This window comes from Pelodiscus sinensis, chromosome 2 (genome assembly GCF_049634645.1).
Source record: "Pelodiscus sinensis isolate JC-2024 chromosome 2, ASM4963464v1, whole genome shotgun sequence".
Classification (NCBI taxonomy): Eukaryota; Metazoa; Chordata; order Testudines; family Trionychidae; genus Pelodiscus; species Pelodiscus sinensis.
The window spans coordinates 198,063,979-198,086,125 of NC_134712.1; positions in this window are offsets into that span (position 1 = coordinate 198,063,979).

Genomic DNA, 22,147 nt, shown 5'->3' on the forward strand with positions numbered 1-22,147 from the left:
TGAGCACAAGGGGGAACCAAAGTACTGAAAAAAAATACATGTAAAAGTTGAAACTGTCTTTGGCCACCATTTTTAATCAAGCTTTGAATATAGACTATAGAGAATAGCAAAATTGACTTCACCAACTAACAATTTTTACAAAATGCACAAAGGAAAAAAAGCATTATATTATCAGTAGACTAATAGAACAGTTCATTCATATTAGGTGGATAGTATGGAATGTTCTGGATTCTGAAACTAATCAGTGTTTCATAGTTCATCATGTTAAAGCTGATTTGAAACAATCTTATATAAACCTAAAGGCATTTGTACATTAGGAGCGAATATAATTTAATCTATAAAGCAACTCTTACCTATGTGAGCTACACTGTGAGTCTCTTATCTAAACAGCACATCTCTAAGGAACACTCTGCTTTTGTTCCCCTTCTAGAACTAGTATTGACAGGGGCGGATATAAGGCAGGGCGAATGGGGCGGCCGCCCCGGGCCCCGCGCTTCAGAAAGCCCCGCGCATGCGCCGTGGCAAAGGGGGGCCCCGTGGAATTATGCTGCCCAGGGCCCCGCAAAACGGTCATCTGCCCCTGAGTATTGATGTCAGTTGATGTTTTGTGCCTGGAACAATGCAAAGATTATAATGTCATTGAGCCAAACTGCAGATTAGATAGAACACTTTTGCCTTGGGTAAAAAACAATGCACTTTGCAGAGGCCTCGGGCACCTCAGTTTCTCCCAGTCTCTTCTGGCATCTGGTCTCCTGTGGGCAGTAATACTTTGGTCTAGTTTCAGTTGCTGAGTTGAGTGTGTAGGTGCTGGGTGATGTTGGTGACCCGTGATACCAGATGTCAGACTAGAGCAGGAGTCAGCAACATACGGCATGCAAGCCGATTTTGAGTGGCACGCTAGTCCACAGCTCAGCCCCACTGCTCCATCGTCACGCAGCAGGGAGCCCATGTTGTCACTGGAGCCTCATGGCCAGTACGTAACCACGAGGCTGCAGCACCAGCTCTGAGGGGAAGGTGGGGAAGCTTCAGATTTAGGGTTGTGAGAGTGGCAGGCTCGAGGAGGCAGGGATGGGACCCCTAGGTCAAGGCGGCGGAGGGGCTGGAAGGAGGTTCTGCACCTCCTGCCCTCTTCTGACGTTGGAAAACAGCATGCTAGAGCGAGCCCTCCTCCTCTCCGTGGCTGCCACACCCTAGCCCAGCTCTAGCAGGCCACCTGGCAAGTGGCTCTGGGATGCCTCTGGGCACCCAGCCGCAGCGCGCAGCCTAACCCACCTGGGAGTCTCCAATCTCTGCACTGTCAACTTGGAGGAAGGGAAAAAAATACCCCCAATAGTTAAAAATAAATGGGAGCGGGGAGAAGAGGGAAGGGATCAAAACAAACCAGGGTCCCCCTTCTCTCCCAGGCTCCTTAGGAGAGCCAGGAAACTAAATACAACCATACATACACACTCACTCGCTCTGTCGTCTCTCTGTCTCAAACCATAGCCTGGCAGATGCTGATCCAGACAAACGTCAGCTGTTACCACCTCTACTCTGCCCCATCCTTTTGGTGGGGTGGAGGGGATTTTGTTTACAAAGAAAGGCCAAGTGCTTCCTGAGCTCCTGGGGTTCCCAAACTGGCTACTAATTAGGATCAACTAGAGTACTCTCCCAATAAGGAGGTGCTGGCTGTGGCCTCAGGCAGGAACCAGGAGAGGTGAGGGAGGGGGGGCTGAGATCCTGCTGGGTGGGATAGGGAAAATTGGTAGCTCTTCTCCAGTAGTTTTTGGAAGGGGTATCATAATTCATTCAGTCTACGAAGGGCTTTTTTAAACAGCAGCTCCTAATAGCTCCCCTAGCTGCTGAGATTGGGTCCCCAGGCTCAAGTTGCCAAGGTGCACCGAATCACCTCAGCCCCACTAGCAAAGTGGTGGGGTGGGGTGAGGTGACAAGTGAGGAATAGCTACAACACATGTACCCTGCTTAGTGATTTGCATTTCAACCTTGCTAGTCTCCCCTTCCCCTTTCTCTTCCTTCCCTCAGCCATCCTGGAAGATCTTTCTGCCTTCTGAAGTTTCCCTGAGCCTGTGGTGGCTGGGATGGGGTGGAGGCTGGTGCACCGATTGAAATCCAGTAATATAAATTTGATGGCTTAAGTGAAATGAGTCAAGTTGTGTCTGAGAGAATGCACAACACAACCCCTTTTTTGACAATCTCAGGAGAAAGGACAAAAATTAAGTGTCCCTGAAAACTGAAATAAGTTAAGACCTGCATCTTTATTAATGAAGCTGCTAAAATGTAAATAGGACTATTATTGACTTTAAAAAGTATTGGCAGTGCACAGATCCATACATAGAAGTGAATAAGTTAAATCTCAGCATGCCACTTCTGTAAGGTTCCCAGCTCCTGGACTAGAAGATCTCATGATCCTTCCTGGCCTTGAATGCTGACCCACGGTTGCAACTATTACATCTTCTATTTTAGGTATTTTCTAATTGCCTACTGCTATATTATCTCATTCTCTATATTGGATATTCTAGCATAAGGCAACGTGTAATGTATTCTCCAGTATTTAGAAGACCAAAGCACCATTACTTCTATCAGTTCATATACACCTGAAACTAGAAATAAGGTTCTGAAAGTAAGTATGCCAAGTAGGAGGCATGTTCTCTAATTGTATTCTGGATACCTTTTTCCAATGTTTAACTTGAAAGACTCAAGCTGGCAAGATTCTGAGCACTCTTAGGTTATGTTTACACTACCAGGTTATTTCAAAATAAGCTTATTCCTCTTCACGAGCAGGAGTAGTTATTTCAAAATAAGCCCATTATTTCGAAATAACAGGCGTGGTAGCGGGTATGCTTGCCTGGTTATTTTGAAATTAGGGGAGTTATTTGGAAATAACTTCCCAGTGTAAACATGGCCTTAGTGTTTTGCTGAATCTGGGAAGCAGCACTCAGCACATTCAGGATGCCTCACTTGTTTAAAGTTAATCATGTGCTTCAGTGCCTTGCTAGATCAGAGCCACCGAGCGCTGCAGTTTGAAAGATCAACCCTAACATGTGCTCTTGTCAACCAGAGCCCTCATGCAAATGAGATGACATTTCAGTATGATATGAGACATACACCTGTGCTTTTGCGCAAGAGCATCCATGGCAGTGTGGACGCTCTCTTGCGCAAGAAAGCTCTGATGGCCATTTTAGCCATAGGGCTTTCTTGCTCAAGAAATCCCTGCCACGCATCCACACTGCCTTCTTGCGCAAGAGAGCTTACACTTGTTAGAAAAGAGTGTAACTTTTGCTCAAGAAGCCCTCTCTTACCATGCTTTACTGTAAATCTTCTTGCGCAAGAGTGGGTGGGCAGTGTGGACGCTCTGCGGAAGAACGGCCGTTCTTGTGCAAGAACCCGCCAGTGTAGATGTAACCCATGTGTTAAATGGAGGTTCCATTAGGTTGAATTTTTTAATTCTGCTCCCCTCCTCCATTCTTCTGTTCCACAGGCCCCCAACCTTTAGGAGTCATGCCCTCCCTTAACCCTATCCTCACCCCTCTGTTTTCCAGAAACAGGGCTGGGAATGGGCTATGGCTGTGGAGTGGAGGGGAATAAGGGGGCCAAGGCTGGGGCTGCAGCTGGAGGTGGGTCTGGGGCCAGGAGTGGAGCCATGGCCAGAGAAAGAGGCTGAGGACAGAAGCAGAACCACAGCCAGGCCATGGTAGAGGCTGGCAGCCAGGCCAGCAGACAGGCGTGGCTCCATTCCCGGCCTCACCCCCAGCTTTGGCCCCAGGCCAGGAACAAAACAGAGGCTGGCATGAAGCTGGGAAGGGAGCTACACCAAGGCTGGGGATGGGGCCATGGGCAGGGGTAGGGGCAGGGCCAGAGCAGAACTGGGGAGGGACTGAGTGGCATTCCCTCCTTGACTCGTATGCTGTGCCTCCAGGATGTTCCTCTAGACCTCCTAGGAGGGGCACATCTCCCCACTCTGGGAACCTGTGTTCTGTTCCCACATCTTTCTTCTATCTGTTGCCTGGTTCAATTTATGTTCAGATTTCCCTCAGAAAACAGGCCTCCTACCTCGTGTTCTATATTTTACTCGTTTTTATTCCACATTTTGGTGATATGTATCCCTCATTAGTAAATCTACTCAGAGATAGTATAGCGATTACTTGCTACATTTGCCTTAGACTTTGATCCTTCCTCTATAAAGCTGGAGTCTAATGTCCTCATTTACACAACATGATTGAATTACATTACAGTTCATGAAACAATTTCAGATTTTTTTTCTGGATCAGACTTTTACCTGTGTGGTGCAGACAGTGATACACACTGGCTGTATTCATTGATAGGAAATAGATGACAGAAAAGGGACCAGAGCTCAGAGGAAAGGAGTCACATTAGCATCAATATGAAAAATAACCTCTGATTTTTACCAAAAATTATTTTTCACATTCTTGATAATAAAAGGGTATCCTTTATCAAATTCAATTTTTATAATGCCAATAGCCTTCTGTGACAATTCCAGGTGTTAGGTGTAAGTCTTCCTATCTATAGGTGAAGACAAAAAACACCAAAGCTCTTGTGAATTCACTCCCCCAAAACAGCAGATTTTGGCTCACTCAATGATTGACTTGGCTTAGGTGTTACTCCATTTCTAGCAAATGAAGGCAGCTGCTTTGGTTAATCAGATTAGATGTGGGAGGAGGAACCCTTCTCTCTCATACATGTTTCCCCCTAACTCTTTCCTTTATTTTTAGAGTAGGCTACTCTCATAGTGAAGAAGTTGTGGTTTTTTTTTCTTGTGCCCAGAGTACTCTAAGAACTATGTTTAAGGGGTTTTTTTACATTTGAACACTGTACATATAGGGCCATTTTGGTAAGGAGAGAAATAGGCACATGCCTCTTTACCTCCATCACAATCATTTGGATTACTGAGCATCTTGGAGGGAGGGGAACAGCAGGAAAATGATCAGTGTTTTGCAGGCAAACAGAAGCAATGTCATCTAAATGGAGACAGTTGGCATATATGCTCCACCTCTTCCAGGTGTTAGAGATCAACTGGTAAGCAGTCAGCCACCATTTGGGCCTCCATTTTCATGGCTACAATATCCTACACAAGTAGGTGGCAATGGCCACTGCCCTGGATGATTTCATGGGGTAGCTAAAATCAGAAAGGCGAGCCTGACAGCGAATGGGGTACCCCTTTTTCCTGGAATCTTAGAACAGGGTGATAAATCAAGCCAAGAAATCTCCCTGTCTCAGGTATTCAACTGTCTTTGAGCCAAGTCCAATTCTTAGGTCAGCAAGGTGTTCCTTCCAGAGCTTCTCATCATCAAAGTGAAGATAGAAGTTATCCCCTTGATTCAATGAGTCTGAGAACGTGGCTGTATCTTCAATTGCTGGGCTATACTATACAACAGGGCTACTCAGCTGTGGAAGCTTCGGGTGCCACGATGATACTCACAGCACATGCTGAGGGCCGCAAGTTAAGCGTGGTTGCAAATGTATATGCAAATGACTTTTCACACTGACGGGCATGAATACAAAGATTAAGGCAAGAGTACACAACACGCAGGCCCCATTTAAGTCAGTTCTGCTGATATTAATAAAATGCAATATTGACCTTATTTTCACCCACATGACAGCATTTTTAATGAGCAATGACAGTGCAGGAATTTAACTACTAAAACACATATCAACAGAAGACCATTATATTGACTGACCATTAGGGAATGTGTTCCCAGTGGAAGCCATGTTCAAAGGATCCACCCATGAGTCGCGGGTTGAGCCCCTTGTAAACCCAAAACACACCATGTGCTGCAAACAAAGGGGTCACAGGCCACATGTGGCCCACGGGCCGCTTGTTGAGTAACCCTGCTATACAACTCGGGGTTGTCTCTGGTGTGGCTACCCCAGGTACTTTTGAATATGCAACTCATCCTGCTTTAGCTTCTCAGCAATTGTTTCTCTTCAACCAAATGCCACTGGCTCACCTTTCCTTGCCACTAGAGATGAAGCTTGCTCTGATCTTTGGTTTACACAATGAGAATATTCACCAGGATTTCTCCTTGGATCTCTCTGCTCCACTGTGATTGAAGTAAACCTTTGGGGAATGGGAGTCAGACAAGATACAAGGGGGTGCCAAGCCATTGGTATCATCTTCAAAACAAACAGAATCAATCCTGTTTTCATTTCCTCTCCAAAGCCTCTTTCCTGATTCTGTCTCTCATCTTGAAATGAGAAAGTGCAAGAAGATGGACATCATACCCAAAGGACTGAAAGTGAAAAACTATTCTCCATACACCCTTCACTTTCTTTCAAGACTGGCTTCATGACAGTAGTCTCTGTCTCTTAAGACGAGAAAGCAGATGCATCCCACATAAAGCAGGAATGTTAATTGTTAAACAGTTAATAGGTGAGGTTTACAAGTTAAATAGAAGGGGCTAGAGCAACCTTCTTCCCCCCGGCCAGGCCAGATCAGCTCTTGTCCATGGCAAGGGGGCTGCTCCAACCCAGAGGGACTAGAGTGTTCCCTCTACCAATTTTCCCCTCCTCCCCACCAGTTTAATCAGTTAACCACTTAAACTTAATGTTTAACCAGTTAACCAATTAAATGGGAATTTGCAACTGTAATATAAAGCATAATACCATATTATTTTCATTATAGGTCTCTGCAGATGCTCCAATTGAAAGTCAGGTCCTATATGCTGTACTCACCAGCCTATGACTGTTTTGGCATTTGGAGCTGCTGTTTTGGTTCCAGGGCTGGCCCACAACATTTTGGCACCTGAGGCAGGGAGCTCAAATGACACCCCCATGCCCCCTCGCTTGGGCCAAAACTTTGAAAGGTCTCAATTCTCTGGGTCCTAGTGGTGCCCGCAGTCTGGCACCTGAAGCAGCCGCCTCAGTCCACCTCATGGTAAGGCCGGCCCTGTTTGGTCCTCACTGTGGACTGGCACAGTAGGATGTTGGGGTATGCCAATTTTTATTGATTTAGTTTCTCTACATCCTTCTTGGCAAGCCCAATTATCCAATCTGCTTTTTGTTTTGGTGGGTGCTGGAATGTTTGCCTTATATAGATGCAGAAGAAATTAATCCTGTCTTAGCTCCAGATTGTAGATGAATCCTCCAAGCAACCTAGAGAGGCTGTGTGAGCCACAGACAATCAGGGCCCAGTGGACTTACATAAAAGCATCTGCAGGTCCAGAAATAGGTAGCTGCTTGGGAGAGCCCTGTGTTCTTATTAAACTGCAGGTAGGTAGTACCTGAGACAGAGTAGGAGGGTGCTTCTGGCTGGCTGCTGGGACTTGAGGGCTGGAAGCCCCGAGAAGGAGCAAAGAAGGTGTTGAGGCCAGCAAAGAAGTTAGGGAGATGCAGTAGGAGGCTACTATTCTACAGCATCTCTGGGCTGGGACCTGAAGTAGTAAGTGGGCTGTCTTCCCCCCCCCCCCCCATTCCCCATTCCCCATACACACTTGCCACGAGGGAAGTGGTTGGGCAATAGAACTGGGAGATTCACAACCATCCTCCCTCCAAAAGGAGGAAAACCTAGTCAGAGAGCTGAGTCATGCAAGGATGTTGCAGTTCCTGGGTTGAGACAGATCTGCAGGCAGAAAAGGCAGTGGAGAGGCCCCACCAAGAAAAGGGCATGCTGGCTCAGAGAGCCAATTTTCAAGACAACCAGCAGGACGCTGCTGAGTAAACTCTTATCAGGTGTTGGCAGTACTGGGCTCATGTTTTGCTGAAATGTTCTCTTACAACTAATGGAATTTGTTTTGCTTGCGAAATCTCTAACAATCTGCTTAGACAGCAAAAACTGTGGTGTTTTTTTTTTTTTTAAGCTTGCCCCAGTTAAAATAGCAGTGAAGGTATGGCAACTTAGTATACTTTTACTCTATTTCAATCCTAGATTACCCTGCAGACTTAATTTCGGGTGCTAACTGGAGTTAAATGCTGTGTTGCTGTATCTTCACTGCTATTCTTACTCAAGTTAGCTAATGTGGGTTAGCTGACCCAAGTTAAAACACTTTTTTTTTCCTGTGTAGATGTACCCATCAACTGTTTCAGACAAACCTCCCTATTAAAAAGGACTGATGTTGCAAAAACTTTTTCCTTCATGCTGGTAGGAGAACTGTTGATGGAACTGGCAAAGAAGGACTTAAAGGCACCAAACTGTCAGGTAAAATATTCCTCAATTAGCAGGATTTTATTTTGTCAGTGAGCATCACATGCTAGCTTAATTTCTTTCAATTAATCTTCTATTACAACCCCTGAAGCTCTTAATTTCACTAAAGCTAATTATAAACCTCGCTCCACTGAGTACATGTCTCTCTATAGCATCCAAGATAAAGGGATTTCAATGAGAGAGGTCTCAAATTCTTTTCCTTTTATCTGTCATTCTGGCAACTTTTTTTTTTTTGTCTAGTACTTCAAAACCTAGACATATATAAATATGCTGAGATTTACATATCAGACAGAACAAAAAATACTGCTGAGTGAGTCATATGGCTTCTAATGATGTAAGCAAATGCTTGTTACTTGTTTTGTATTCAGTCCTTGTGTGGAAGAAGAGGATTCAACCCTGCATTAGTTTCACCTCTGGTCCTAGCTAATGTCTGGAGGTGAACTGTCACAGGTGACCTAGCTCTTTCAAGGAGATCGGGGCTTAGCTTCACCAGTGGCAGACATAGCCCCCTTCAGCATGTAGAGGGAATAAATGCAAAGTGCCTGTGATTAGGAAGCATGTGACCAAAATCCAGCTCTCACATGACACACATCAGCCAGCTGCTAGGGCTAGGGTGTGTATCTCTGCATGGGTATCCACACTCTGTCCCCATCCCCAGCACCATCCTCACAGCCTCCTGTTGGCCAGAAACCAGCCAATGAGAGCTTTAAGGGCAATGTTTGAGAGTCTGTGCAGCACAAGGAGATCCATTGCTCCCCTCCCCCTTAAGGGGTGCATCATGCCCTTCAGAGAGACACACTGGCCACAGAAGCTGGCCTCTTTGAGTGGTGTGCAAGGCCACGGTAGCCAGGGAGTCTCCCCAAGGGTCCTGTTGAGTTGCTGGCCAGGAGCTACCTACAGTAAGTAGTCTGTACCTCTTCCCTGCCTTCCCCCCTGCTCGTCCTCCCCTACACCACAAACCCTTGCCTCAGGTCACAACCCCCTCCTGCATCCTAACTCCCTCCCAGAATCCACATCTGCACCCTAATCTCCTATCCTGAGTGCCTCCTACACCCAAACTGCACCCCCTCCATTAATATCATAGAGAAGTGTGAGCCCTGACCGCGTACCAAATTCTTGGGATGGCCTCCAATCAAAAATGATTGCCCCCCCTTGCCTTAGTCATTAGGCTTGGGTGTTTGTCTGATCTGTGTTTTTTCCTCTAACAACACTTTCCTGATGCTAAATCTAAAAAACTAAAATAAGTATTGGTGCCCAAAGGTTTGGCCAGGAGATGGCACTTTGAAAGCTCAAGTGTGGGTTATGTACTTCATATTCCCCACTGAACTCTGGAGAAGACACAATCATTGTGATTCATCACACTGGTGACTGTTTCATTATCCTCCTATGTACCCTCTAACTAGGAGGGTAATTTAAGCAACAACTAAAAATTAGATTGAGTACCTGGAACCACATATTAACATGTTGCAGCTAGAAGGATCAACTCAGCCCTTCATCCTTCCTTCACAGAGTCCTATAAAGTTTATTCTGTTAGGTGGGATCATAGAAGCCAAATAAGATCCTGTTTGCTCTCAATGGATATTAAAATCTATGTCTCTCTTCTTGCAATAAATACAACAAATAGTCTGGTAGCACTTTAAAGACTAACAAAACATGCAGATGGTGTACCCATGAAAGCTCATGGTTTTTTTTGTTTGGGTTTTTTTTTTTTTTTTTTTTTTTGTCTTTAAAGTGCTACCAGACTATTAATCTGTACAGGATAAACTTAAAAACAACAAACTCAGCTCCTCCCTGAAGCTTTTCTTGCAAGAAGTGGGGTTTGTTCTAATGTCTCTGGCTATAACTTTCCCTCCCTACTGCTGAGTTATCTGGGGTTGCAAATCACATACATGTCTATTTCATAAGTGCTTTGCAGTAGACTTATTCGTGATAGACTAAATGTCTCCAAAAATGTGGATACACACTGAAATCTTATTACACTTAAAAATTCTCTCCTATTACTATTTCTTTAATAAATGCTCTATCACATATAGGCATTCTGAACTAGCTGGAATATTTATTTAAAGTCAAAGATGCATACAATGGGATGGTTAATCAGCTACCTAGTTTGTGTCCATTCATAATTACTCATTTCCATTTTCTTGATCTGTCTCTGATTCTCAAGGGGAAAATAACCTACTTTTCTGGGATTTAATCATTACACCTCACACCCTTTTCTAAGTATTTCAGTAATAAAGCTTTTGTTAACTCTATACAATGTGTAGTATTTGTATTCTTGCAGGGCAGTCACTGGTGTTCAAGTTTCATGGCTAATCTCAGACTCAGGCACAGCTGATGGAATAGAAAGCTATGGCAATAAACGTATAGACTGAAATACAAATGAGCAGTGGCGTCCGCTCTACGTATTGGATTGAAAGTGCATTTGACTTCCTCACAAACATTATGGGAGGGTGAGCATTAGACTGTCCAATGTACATGTTCACTGACACAACTTCTATGTTTGCAGTGGTATAGCCATTTTGGTCCTAGAATATTGGAAGAACAAGGTGGGTAAGGTGATATCTTTTATTAGACTAGTTTTTGCTGGTGAGAGACACGAGCTTTTGTGCTTACACTGAGTTCTGGAAAATGTACTGAGAGCATCCCAGTTAAATGCAAGATCAGTCTGTTCCACCTTGCATTTAGCAGTGACATTCTGATATTACCTCACCCACCTTGTTTCTGTAATGAACACCTTTTAGTTATTCATGAAACTCAAATGAAACATTCTAGCAGAATCGAGCTCAATGCATCTGTCCTAAAAGCCCAAGTTGTAAAACTATAATGTTCTGTAAATGATATGAAGGGCCATTATCATATTCATTTTTTTACTTAAAGGAGGCAAATTGTAGAATATTCAGTATTATTGTCTATATGCATGGTTGTCTGTTGTATCTGACAATGATGTCTCTGTGTCTAGTGAGTTCTCAACTAATGTTGATGTATAATTAAAACCACAGAAGGAGACTATGTACTTGCCTGTGGTTTTAATTATAGATCAACATTAGTGATATATAATTAAAACCACAGGCAAGAACATTAATCATATTGCCAAGTGTCATAGCTCTTTAAAAGACTATTTATTTAAAATTATGTTCTGAGAACAATATAAAAAGGATGTGTACATGCTTTGTTGCTCTCTAACTCTTTAGATTGACTGTGGGTTGATTCAAGTTTGTGACCACAGTGTGCATATAGGTCATCTCTCAGGCTTGATAATTTTGTTTCTCCTCTGTCCCCCATCTCCATAAATATCAACTTACATAACCTTCCTATCTCCTTCCCCACAATGCTCTCTGACCTTGGTTACGAGCTCTCACTTCTAGCTAGCTAAGAACCTTTTCCCAGGCTGTTCTTACTGCTGCTTTGAAATTTAGTTGCTATGGCACTGTCTCCCTGTCTGAGGACAAACTGCTGGTACTCCTGCAACCTCCTCTGTCTTCACCAACTGGATATTTCCCACAGCAACTTAGGGCTGGCCTGGATGGGTGGTGGGTTTGGGAGGCAATACCTTCACTGGGTTTAGTGCACAACCTCGCTTATCCCTGTTCTCCTCATTCCTGCAGGCTTGTACAGCAGGCTGTTGCAATCTGATGAGTTGTCCTCCAGAGTGGATTTAGTAACATGAAAGTGAAAAGCCGTCCAGCTTGCCAGGTCTATTAGCATTAGACTAAATGGTAAAAAGAGCCATTAAGTGGCAATGAAGCCATTTAACAGGCATGTGCCATGAGGTACATATTGTCAGTTTCTGAATTTACTGACAAAATTATGCATCACTGTAATAGGTCTACAGGACCCTAGTTTAAAATTTACTTTAAATATGTCATTTGTTGATGAAGACCATAAAATCACATCTGTAAAAAATCCTTGCATAGATTTTTAAATGAATAATCTATGTAGTTTTAGCCTTAAATGTTTGGATCTTCAGACATACAGTTTTTAAAATAAATTCTTCAAAAGAACACCCTTTTCTAAAAAATACACTGAAACACTCTAGTACAAAAACTTGCTTCCAAAATCTTCCGGTACTTTCTGTCCATCCCTGCTGTAATCTTTTGCCCTTCATCCCCTGTTGAAGAGACCCCTTAAAACAGGGTCAGGAACCTTTTTGGGGGCTACTGACTCACAGAAAAATCAGTCAGAGGCCACCCACAAAGTAGGGTGCATGAGTGGGTAGGGGTGAAGGTGCCGGGTCTAGGGTGAAGGAGTGGGCAGGGGGATCTGGGAGAGAGGGTACAAGAGTAGACTGGGTGAGGATGCAGGAGTGGGCAGGAAGGGTCTGGAGGGAAGGTGCAGGAGTGGGCTGGGGTGGAGGTGCAAGATCTGGGTGGGAGCAGGGATGCAGACGTGGGATGGGGGAGTGGGGTCTGGAATGGAGGGAAGAAGCTGGAGCATAGTGGGGGACTGCAGGATCTGGGCAGGTGATTGGAGTTGGGTGAGGTAGGCACTCAGAGGGAGGGAAATGGAGCAGAGGGACATGCGTCTCCATGCGGCTCTCCATGCTCGCGGAAGCACTCCCTGCAGGCACCCTCCCATCACTCTCATTGGTCATGATTCCTGATCAACTGGACTGACAGAGCAATGCCTATAAGGAGCACTTCCCTGCAGTGTGCACTGTCCACTTCTTGCCCTCTGCAAGCAGAACCTGCAGGCCAATCTTGCCCCCTACCAGAGGCACGAGCCAGCTGATGCTGGTGCTCCAGCAATGGCACCTCCCACCCCCCATGGGCTAGAGTGCCAGCACCGGTTTGTGCCATTGGGAGGGGGGGCGAGCCACTAGCCTCACAGGCTGGATCAAGGCAAGCCCTGGCCTGTGTGCTGTAGAGTCCCCACCCTGCCATAAAAGGACAACATCCCTCTTCTTCCAGACAGCTGGGCAAATGAGTTTCCCTTTCTTGATGAACTAGTTTTAAGAGAACCCTCCATCAAAAATCAGTACCTTAGTAAGATATAAAATGCTTAGACATAAATATGGTTTCAAAGACTACATATGTAACATAAAGATGTGGTGAAATTTCATAAATGATGCTATTGATATGGAGATGACACAAAATATGTATTCTCTTTTTCTAAAAGCAATGAACTTTGCTATGAACACCTTCAAATAGCTCTGACTGATTAATTTAAAATAATGTATTTGTTTCAGTGCGTTAACTATCTAGTAATCCAGAATGCTTATTTTGTGAAAGATTGAGGACATTAACATATAAAATCGGCTTAGAAATACTGATGAAGAAAATGTAAACCAGAGAAGAGCTGCATAATGTTTTCAATAATATGTAATGTTGTATTCAGCAAGAGAGCTGACTTACGCTAACTAGACAAAGTTTTTTGCAGCTAAATCTCTGACAGACTTCACAGTATATATCACAAAAACCTGCGACTGACATTATTTCTAAATTAATTGCTTTTAACTAGGTACTCTCAGTATGACCAGTCATGCAGTGGAAACAAGCTCCATTTTTTTTTAGAAATTGTAGAAGAGGTGGGAGGGTGGGGGTTTCGGTTGGAGTTTTGTTTTCTTCAAATGTCACTTGCTACATTTGGTTTCAAGGGTTTGTCTGGAAGAAGTGAGCAGGGAGGAAGTGGAGCAGGAGTGGGGCCTGGGCCAAGTAAAGGTTGAGTATGGGCAGGGCCACAGGCTGGGGAACTTGCCTCAAAAAGCAGCAGCTTCACCCAGCAACCATGCTGATCTGCACTTAGACAATAGATCAACCAGTTCTGGGAGGTGTAAAATTGACACACCCAAGTGCCAGAGGTAAGCCAATCTAACCCCCAGCACAGATCCAGCTAAGTCAATGGGAGATTTTTTTTCTGTCAACTAAGCCACTGCTGCTCAGAGAGGTAGATAAGCTTCAGTGTTGAGAGCTAGCCTTCTGTCACCAGGGCCGTGCCTAGGGGCGTGTGGGGTCTGGGCCTCTGCCTAAGGACTCAGCCTCTTCCCACCCCTGCTCCACGCTCTCCCACTCCAATCACATCCCTTTTCCAAAGCCCCCTCCCAGAAGAGATGTGACCCGGGAGATTAGCTGGGGGCCTGGCTCAGGGTGGCAACATGGGTCTTCCCCCTCCATCCACGGCAGCAGTGGGAGCCAGGAGAAGTGGAGTGACCCAGCAGCCTACTACACTGTACCATCCATCTCCCAGCTGGGTTGCTCCGTTTGCAGATGTGACCCAGCTCCAGCCTGCTCCGCTCTGCTCCCCCAAGCCTGCGTTACTTGGAAGAACAGAGTGGGATGGGGATGGGTTACTCCACTTCCTGCTGCGATGGTGAAGCAGAGAGACCCAGCTAGGAGATAACAGATTGGGGAGCAGGCTGCTGTGTCACTGTGCTTTCCATGCATCCTGCTGCCAGCACCAGGCTTCCCTGGCAATACCACAGGCTGCCCAGGACCCCACAGACTAACCTCAGTATGGAAAACTGTTCCATCCATTGGGTGGCTGGGATGATGTTGCAGGGTCCCCCAAAGCATACAGCCAAACTGTCCTATAGATGGGGTGCCTCAATCTTTCACTGTAAGAAGTGTCGACATTTTGGCCAGGGGCACCACTTCTGATTTTAGTAGAGGGGTGGGCAACCTGTGCATGCTGTGGTGTGAGGGAGGGAGAAAGAGTATGGGGACTGAAGACAGAGGCTTCAGTAGTGTAACTGAGCATGCTCAGTACAAGCCAAGCACCGGATAGGGAACTAACCCTGTCCACTGTCCCACACACATACATCATCTCTTTCCAGTGGTTGCTAAGGTGCTGGAGAAACCTACTTTTTTTGTTTGTTTTGTTTGTTTTGTTTTTTGGAAGACAGCTTAGCAGTTAGCTGACAGGAGCACTGTATCCAAATCCTATATAAAAGAAAGAGAAATAAATATTAGACTTACTCAGCTCTAACATGAACATGTTCTAACATCTTGTGGCAAGTCACTGGTTAGCCTTAAGAATTAATGTATATTCTTACTTTGTTTATTAACTCTGTGGAGAGAGACAGCTCCCATCGAGAGTCCTGGGCTCTATTCCAGATCTGGAAAGGGAATGGGGTCTAATGGATTACAGCAAGAGACAGATACATTTCAGCTCTGTATAAGAACATCAGAATGGCCATATTGGGTCAAATCAAAGGTCCTCCTAGCCCAGTATCCTGTCGGCAGACAGTGGCCAATGCCAAATGCTGCAGAAAGAATGAACAGAAGAGTCAGTCATCATAGAATACTAGGACTGGAAGGGACCTCGAGAGGTCATCGAGTTCAGTCCCCTGCCCTCATGGCAGGACCAAATACTGTCTAGACCATCCTTGATAGACATTTATCTAACCTACTCTTAAATATCTCCAGAGATGGGGATTCCACAACCTCCCTGGGCAATTTATTCCAGTGTTTGACCACCCTGACAGTTAGGAACTTTTTCTAATGTCCAACCTAAACCTCCCTTGCTGCAGTTTAAGCCCATTGCTTCTTGTTCTATCCTCAGAGGCCAAGATGAACAAGTTTTCTCCCTCCTCCTTATGACACCCTTTTAGATATCTGAAAACTGCTATCATGTCCCCCCTCAATCTTCTCTTTTCTAAACTAAACAAACCCAGTTCCTTCAGCCTTCCCTCATAGGTCATGTTCTCTAGACCTTTAATCATTCTCGTTGCTCTTCTCTGGACCCTCTCCAATTTCTCCAGATCTTTCTTGAAATGCGGTGCTCAGAACTGGACACAACACTCCAATTGAGGCCTAACCAGAGCAGAATAGAGCGGAAGAATGACTTCTCCCTTATCCAAAAGACTCGTTATCCTATCAAAGAAAGCTATCAGATTGGTTTGACATGATTTGTTCTTTACAAATCCATGCTGGCTGTTCCCTATCACCTTGCCACTTTCCAAGTGTTTATAGATGATTTCCTTAATTACTTGCTCCATTATCTTCCCTGGCACAGAAGTTAAACTAACTGGTCTGTAGTTTCCTGGGTTGTTCTTATTTCCCTTTTTATAGATGGGCACTATATTTGCCCTTTTCCAGTCCTCTGGAATCTCTCCTGTCTCCCATGATTTTCCAAAGATGATAACTAGAGGCTCAGATACCTCCTCTATCAGCTCCTTGAGTATTCTAGGATGCATTTCATCAGGCCCTGGTGACTTGCAGGCATCTAACTTTTCTAGGTTATTTTTAACTTTTTCTTTTGTTATTTTACCTTCTAAAATTACCCTCTTTCCACTAGCATTCACTATGTTAGGCATTCCTACAGACTTTTCGGTAAAGAACGAAACAAAGAAGTCATTGAGCATCTCTGCCATTTCCAAGTTTCCTGTTACTGTTTCTCCCTCCTCACTGACCAGTGGGCCTACCCTCTCCTTGGTCTTCCTCTTGCTTCTAATGTATTTATAAAACGTCTTCTTCATAGAATCATAGAATCATAGAATAATAGGACTGGAAGGGACCTCGAGAGGTCATCGAGTCCAGCCCCCCGCCCTCAAGGCAGGATCAAGCTCCGTCTACACCATCCCTGACAGATGTCTATCTAACCTGTTCTTAAATATCTCCAGAGAGGGAGATTCCACCACCTCCCTTGGCAATTTATTCCAATATTTGACCACCCTGACAGTTAGGAATTTTTTCCTAATGTCCAATCTAAACCTCCCCTGCTGCACTTTAAGCCCATTACTCCTTGTCCTGTCCTCAGAAACCAAGAGGAACAAATTTTCGCCTTCCTCCTTGTGACACCCTTTTAGATATTTGAAAACCGCTATCATGTCCCCCCTTAATCTTCTTTTTTCCAAACTAAACAAGCCCAGTTCATGAAGCCTGGCTTCATAGGTCATGTTCTCTAGACCTTTAATCATTCTTGTCGCTCTTCTCTGCACCCTTTCCAATTTCTCCACATCTTTCTTGAAATGTGGCGCCCAGAACTGGACACAGTACTCCAGCTGAGGCCTAACTAGTGCAGAATAGAGCGGCAGAATGACTTCACGAGTTTTGCTTACAACACACCTGTTGATACAACCTAGAATCATATTTGCTTTTTTGGCAACAGCATCACACTGTTGACTCATATTCAACTTGTGGTCCACTATGACCCCTAGATCCCTTTCCGCCATGCTCCTTCCTAGACAGTCGCTTCCCATCTTGTATGTATGGAACTGATTGTTCCTTCCTAAGTGGAGCACTTTGCATTTCTCTTTATTAAACCTCATCCTGTTTACCTCTGACCATTTCTCTAACTTGCTAAGGTCATTTTGAATTATGTCCCTATCCTCCAAAGAAGTCGCAACCCCACCCAGTTTGGTATCATCTGCAAACTTAATAAGAGTTCTTGTTTTCCTTTATTCCCGTAGCTAGTTTGAGCTCATTCTGTGCCTTTGCCTTTCTAATCTTGCCCCTTCATTCCTGTGCTGTTTGCCTATATTCATCCTTTGTAATTTGTCCTACTTTCCATTTTTTATATGACTCCTTTTTTATTTTTAGATCATTTTAGATCATGATCCATCCCATGTTGCCCATTCTCAGCTTCTAGCCTCTGTTTGCCAGGGACACCATCCCTGCCCATTCTGGTTAGTAGCCATTGAGGGATCTATCCCTCTTGAACTTATTTTGTTCTTACTGGAATCCTATTATGGTTTGGACCTTTCCACCATCTCCTGGCAAAGAGTTCCACAAGTTGACTGTGAAAAAATAATTCATTTTGTTTGTTTTAAAACTGACTATAAATTTAATTGGGTCAGCTTCTTGTGTTATGTTAGGGTATGTCTAAATTGCATTTCTCCTTTGAGAGGAATGCAAATGCAGACAAGCAAAATTGCAAATGAAGCACGGATTTGAATTTCCCACGCTTCATTTGCATAATCATGGCTGTCTGCTTTTCTGAAATAGCATATTTAGAGAAAACAAATGCAGTCCACGTGAGGTTATTTTGAAAAGAAACCCTTTCTTTGAAGTAACCCTTAAACCTAATTTTGTTAAGGAATAAGGGTTATTTCGAAGGAAGGGTTTCTTTTATAAATAATCCCACATGGACCGTGTTTGTTTTCTCAAAATATGCTATTTCGGAAAAGCGGCTAGCCACGATTAAGCAAGTGAAGCATGGGAAATTCAAATCCGTGCTTCATCTGCAATTTCACTTCTCTGCATTTGCATTCCTTTCTCGAAGGAGAAATGCAATGTAGACACCCTCAGTGAAGGAATGAATAACATTTCCTTATTTTGTTTGTGTACACCGTTCATGATTTTCTAGTCATCTAACATATCCCCCTCCCACTTAGTCATTTATTTTCCAAGCTAAAAAGCCCCAGTCTTGTTAATTTCTCCTCAGATTGAAGCTGTTCTTTACCCCTAATCATTTTTGTTGCCATTTCTGTACCTTTTCCAAATACAGTATTTTGTTTAGATGGGATGACCAGATCTACATACAGTATTCAAGATGTGGGCATACTATGACTTTATATTGAGGCAATATGCTATTTTGTCTTATCCATTCCTTTCCTAATGATTCCCAGTAGTCTGTTAGCTTTTTAGTTTTTAGACTGCTATGCACATTGAGCAGATGTTTTTAGGGAACGATCCACAATGATTCCATGATATTTCTTGAGTGGTAACAGCTATTTTAGACCACATCTTTTTTGTACATATAGTTGGGATTATATTTTTCCATGTGCATTACTTTGCCTTTATCAATACTATATTCCATCTGCCCTTGTGTTGCCCAATCATCCCAGGTTTGTGAGATCCCTTTGTAATTCTTTGCCATCAGCTTTGGATTAGTCACTATTCATCCCATTTTCAAGAACATTAAGTTTAACAGTAGTGGTGCAAATAGCAAATCCCAGCAGCACAACGCTCATTCCTATTCTTTTTTTCCTCCTATCTTTGAAATGGAATACCCGGCAATGTTTTCATGATGATCTAATGATCCTTCAATTACTTGAGTGCCCAGGTTTTTGTTATTCCTAATCACCCTGCCTTCCTCTCTTTATAGAATCATAGAATACTAGAACTGGAAGGGACCTTGAGAGGTCATTGTGTCCAGTCCCCTGCCCTTATGGCAGGGCCAAGCACCATCTACATCATCCTTGCTAGATGTCTATCCAACGTGCTCTTAAATATCTCCAGTGATGGAGATTCTGCATCCTTCCTAGGCAATTTATTCCCATGTTTAACCACCCTGACAGTTAGGAAGTTTTTCCTAATATGCACCCTAAACCTCGCTCGCTGCAATTTAAGCCCATTGCTTTTTGTCCTATCATCAGAGGCCAAGGAGAACAATTTTTCTCCCTCCTCCTTGAAACACCCTTGTAAATACTTGGAACCCACTATCATATCGCCTCTCAGTGTTGTCTTTTCTAAACTAAATAAGCCCAATTCTTTTAGTCTTCCATCATAGGTCATGTTTTCTAGACCTTGTTGCTCTTCTCTGGACCTTCTTCAATTTCTCCGCATCTTTCTTGAAATGTGGTGCTCAGCACTGGACACAATACTCCAGTTGAGGCCTAATCATCACAGAGTAGAGCGGAAGAATGACTTCTCGTGTCTTGCTCACAACATTCCTGTTAATGCATCCTAGAATCATGTCTGCTTGTCTTTTGCAATAGTGTCACACTGCTGACTTATATTTAGCTTGTGGTCCACTATGACCCATAGATCCCTTTCAGCACTACTCTGTCCTAGACAATCACTTCCCATTTGTATGTGTGAAACTGATTGTTCCTTCCTAAGTGGAGTACTTTGCATTTGTCCTTATTAAACTTCATCTTATTTTCCTCAGACCATTTCTCCAGTATGTCCAGATCATTTTGAATTTTGATCCTATCATCCAAAACACTTGCAATCCCTCCCAGCTTGGTATTATCGTCAAATTTAATAATCATACTCTCTATGCCAATATCTAAATCATTGATGAAGCTTTTGAACAGAACTGGTCCCAAAACAGGTCCCTGTGGAACCCCGTTTGTTATGCTTTTCCAGCATGACTGTGAATCATTAATAACTACTCTCTGAGAATGGTTATCAAGCCAGTTATGCACCCACCTTATGGTAGCCCCATCTAAGTTGTATTTCCCTAATATAATAAGATCATGCGAGATTGTATCAAATGCCTTACTAAAGTCTAAGTATAACACATCCACTGCTTCTCCCTTATCCTCAAGGCTTGATATCCTATCAAAGAAAGCTAACAAACTCCCAGCCCCAAAGGCAGCTCAAACTCTGGAATCAGGGCATGTAGCTTGAGGGGTTCCAAGTATAAAATCCAGAGGTTCCAATTTGGGGGGGGCTACTGCCCTCCACAGCCCCACATAAATGGCACCCTTGATTTTTGGTGCTAGAGTAGCACTGCTGTTGCAGCACCCATGGTGTCCTCAGAGGCTGCCACCACCTCTAGACAGAGTAACAGTAGTTTTAATAACGTCTCTATTTGCCAAGTATTTTTCTTTCAATTCAGTATAATTGTTACACTGGTATAATTGTTTCACTTAAGATGGCAACAAAATGTTTGAGCAAATTATCATTCATTTCAATTAACCTTTTGCACTTAGCTTTTATTCATTCCCAGGCAAAAGTGAATAAGCGCTGTATCGTAACACAGGGGATTGCTTGTTTATAACTGTAGTCCTTGAGTCTTCTCTCGTTGGTGTAAATCAGGCATAATCTTTATAACCCTGATTCATACCTGTGCAAATGAGACAGAATCAGGCTCCGAGAGGAGTCATGGAGGTAGTATTGAATCAGGATTGGGTTTAGATTTGCTGATGCCAAGTAAGACCTAGGGTTTGGGCTTGGCAAGCATGAACATCTTGCAAGTTGTTTTTGCAAGATCTTGGCCTGAAGCTGAAATATTGTAGGATGGTATGAGCTTTTTATATCTGAACTGGAATGGGAAAAGGGCTGCTTCTCATTCTGGAATGGACCTAAGAAACAGAATAGTAAGGTGGGTGTTACCTCAGTTTGCAGTTAAGAGTTATAAGGTTGTGTGAAAGAAACTTGTGAGATGTTATGAGTGCTGACTATATTGAACTAAGATATTGGTTCGAACTAAGGGTATTCGAACTAGTAGTTAATTCGGACTATCTACATTAGTCCGGACTAAGGAAAGGGACTAGATAGAGGCTTCCCGCCTTTTTGCCCACTGCACACGGCACTAATGCTTTGCACTCAGCCCCAAATAGCTTTGCACTCAGCACCAAATGGCTTTGCACACAGCTCAAAATCTATGCACACCACCCGCAAAATTGTGCACCCGGCACCCTTGAGGTTTTCCCGCCTCAGAGAGTTTATATACCTTGGCTGAACAGGAGTTCTGGTTCTGGATTCTTCACTCCACCTGAGAGCGACTACCTTGATTTTTGATCCAGTTCCATTTTTCTTTTGGTTCCGTAGAAGTTTTCCTTGTCAGTGTGTATGAGAGAGTGAAAGAGTGTGAGTGCAGACAGTCATGTGTTAGTGTGAGAGTGGTGGGTATTTTGGGGGTTTTGGTGACCTGTGGAGTATTCCTGGGTCTGAAGACCAATTGGTTACCCACGGATTACATTCGGAGAGCGCAAGGCCCTCGACGGATGATCTACAGCCTGCCTACCCTAACCCAGAGGGCTTGGTCCAGTGTCATCGTGGGACTCCTCACAGTTCCTCTGCCAAGGCTTGCAATTAGCTGCAGCATTGAGGTCGTGAGCTCCTCGTCTGTCTACACCACGTGATTGTAAAGTATACACCTTGTGTATCTAGGGATCTTTTCTATCTTCTTACTTTTCAGGGATAGGGAGGGAACTGTTTAGGAAGTTATTACCTGCTGTTCTGTATTTCAAATTTTACAATATATGGTTGGGCCCCAAATTAAGTCTCTTGTGTCTTATTTCCGGGAAAATGCATGCCGGTGATAGATACGGCCTCGAGTAATCGGCCTCAGGCGAGCTCTCTTCTGGGACTTGGGACATTTAACATCAATCTCAAGTTAGAGCACGTCCAAATTAGGTTTCAAAATTAATCGTTACTG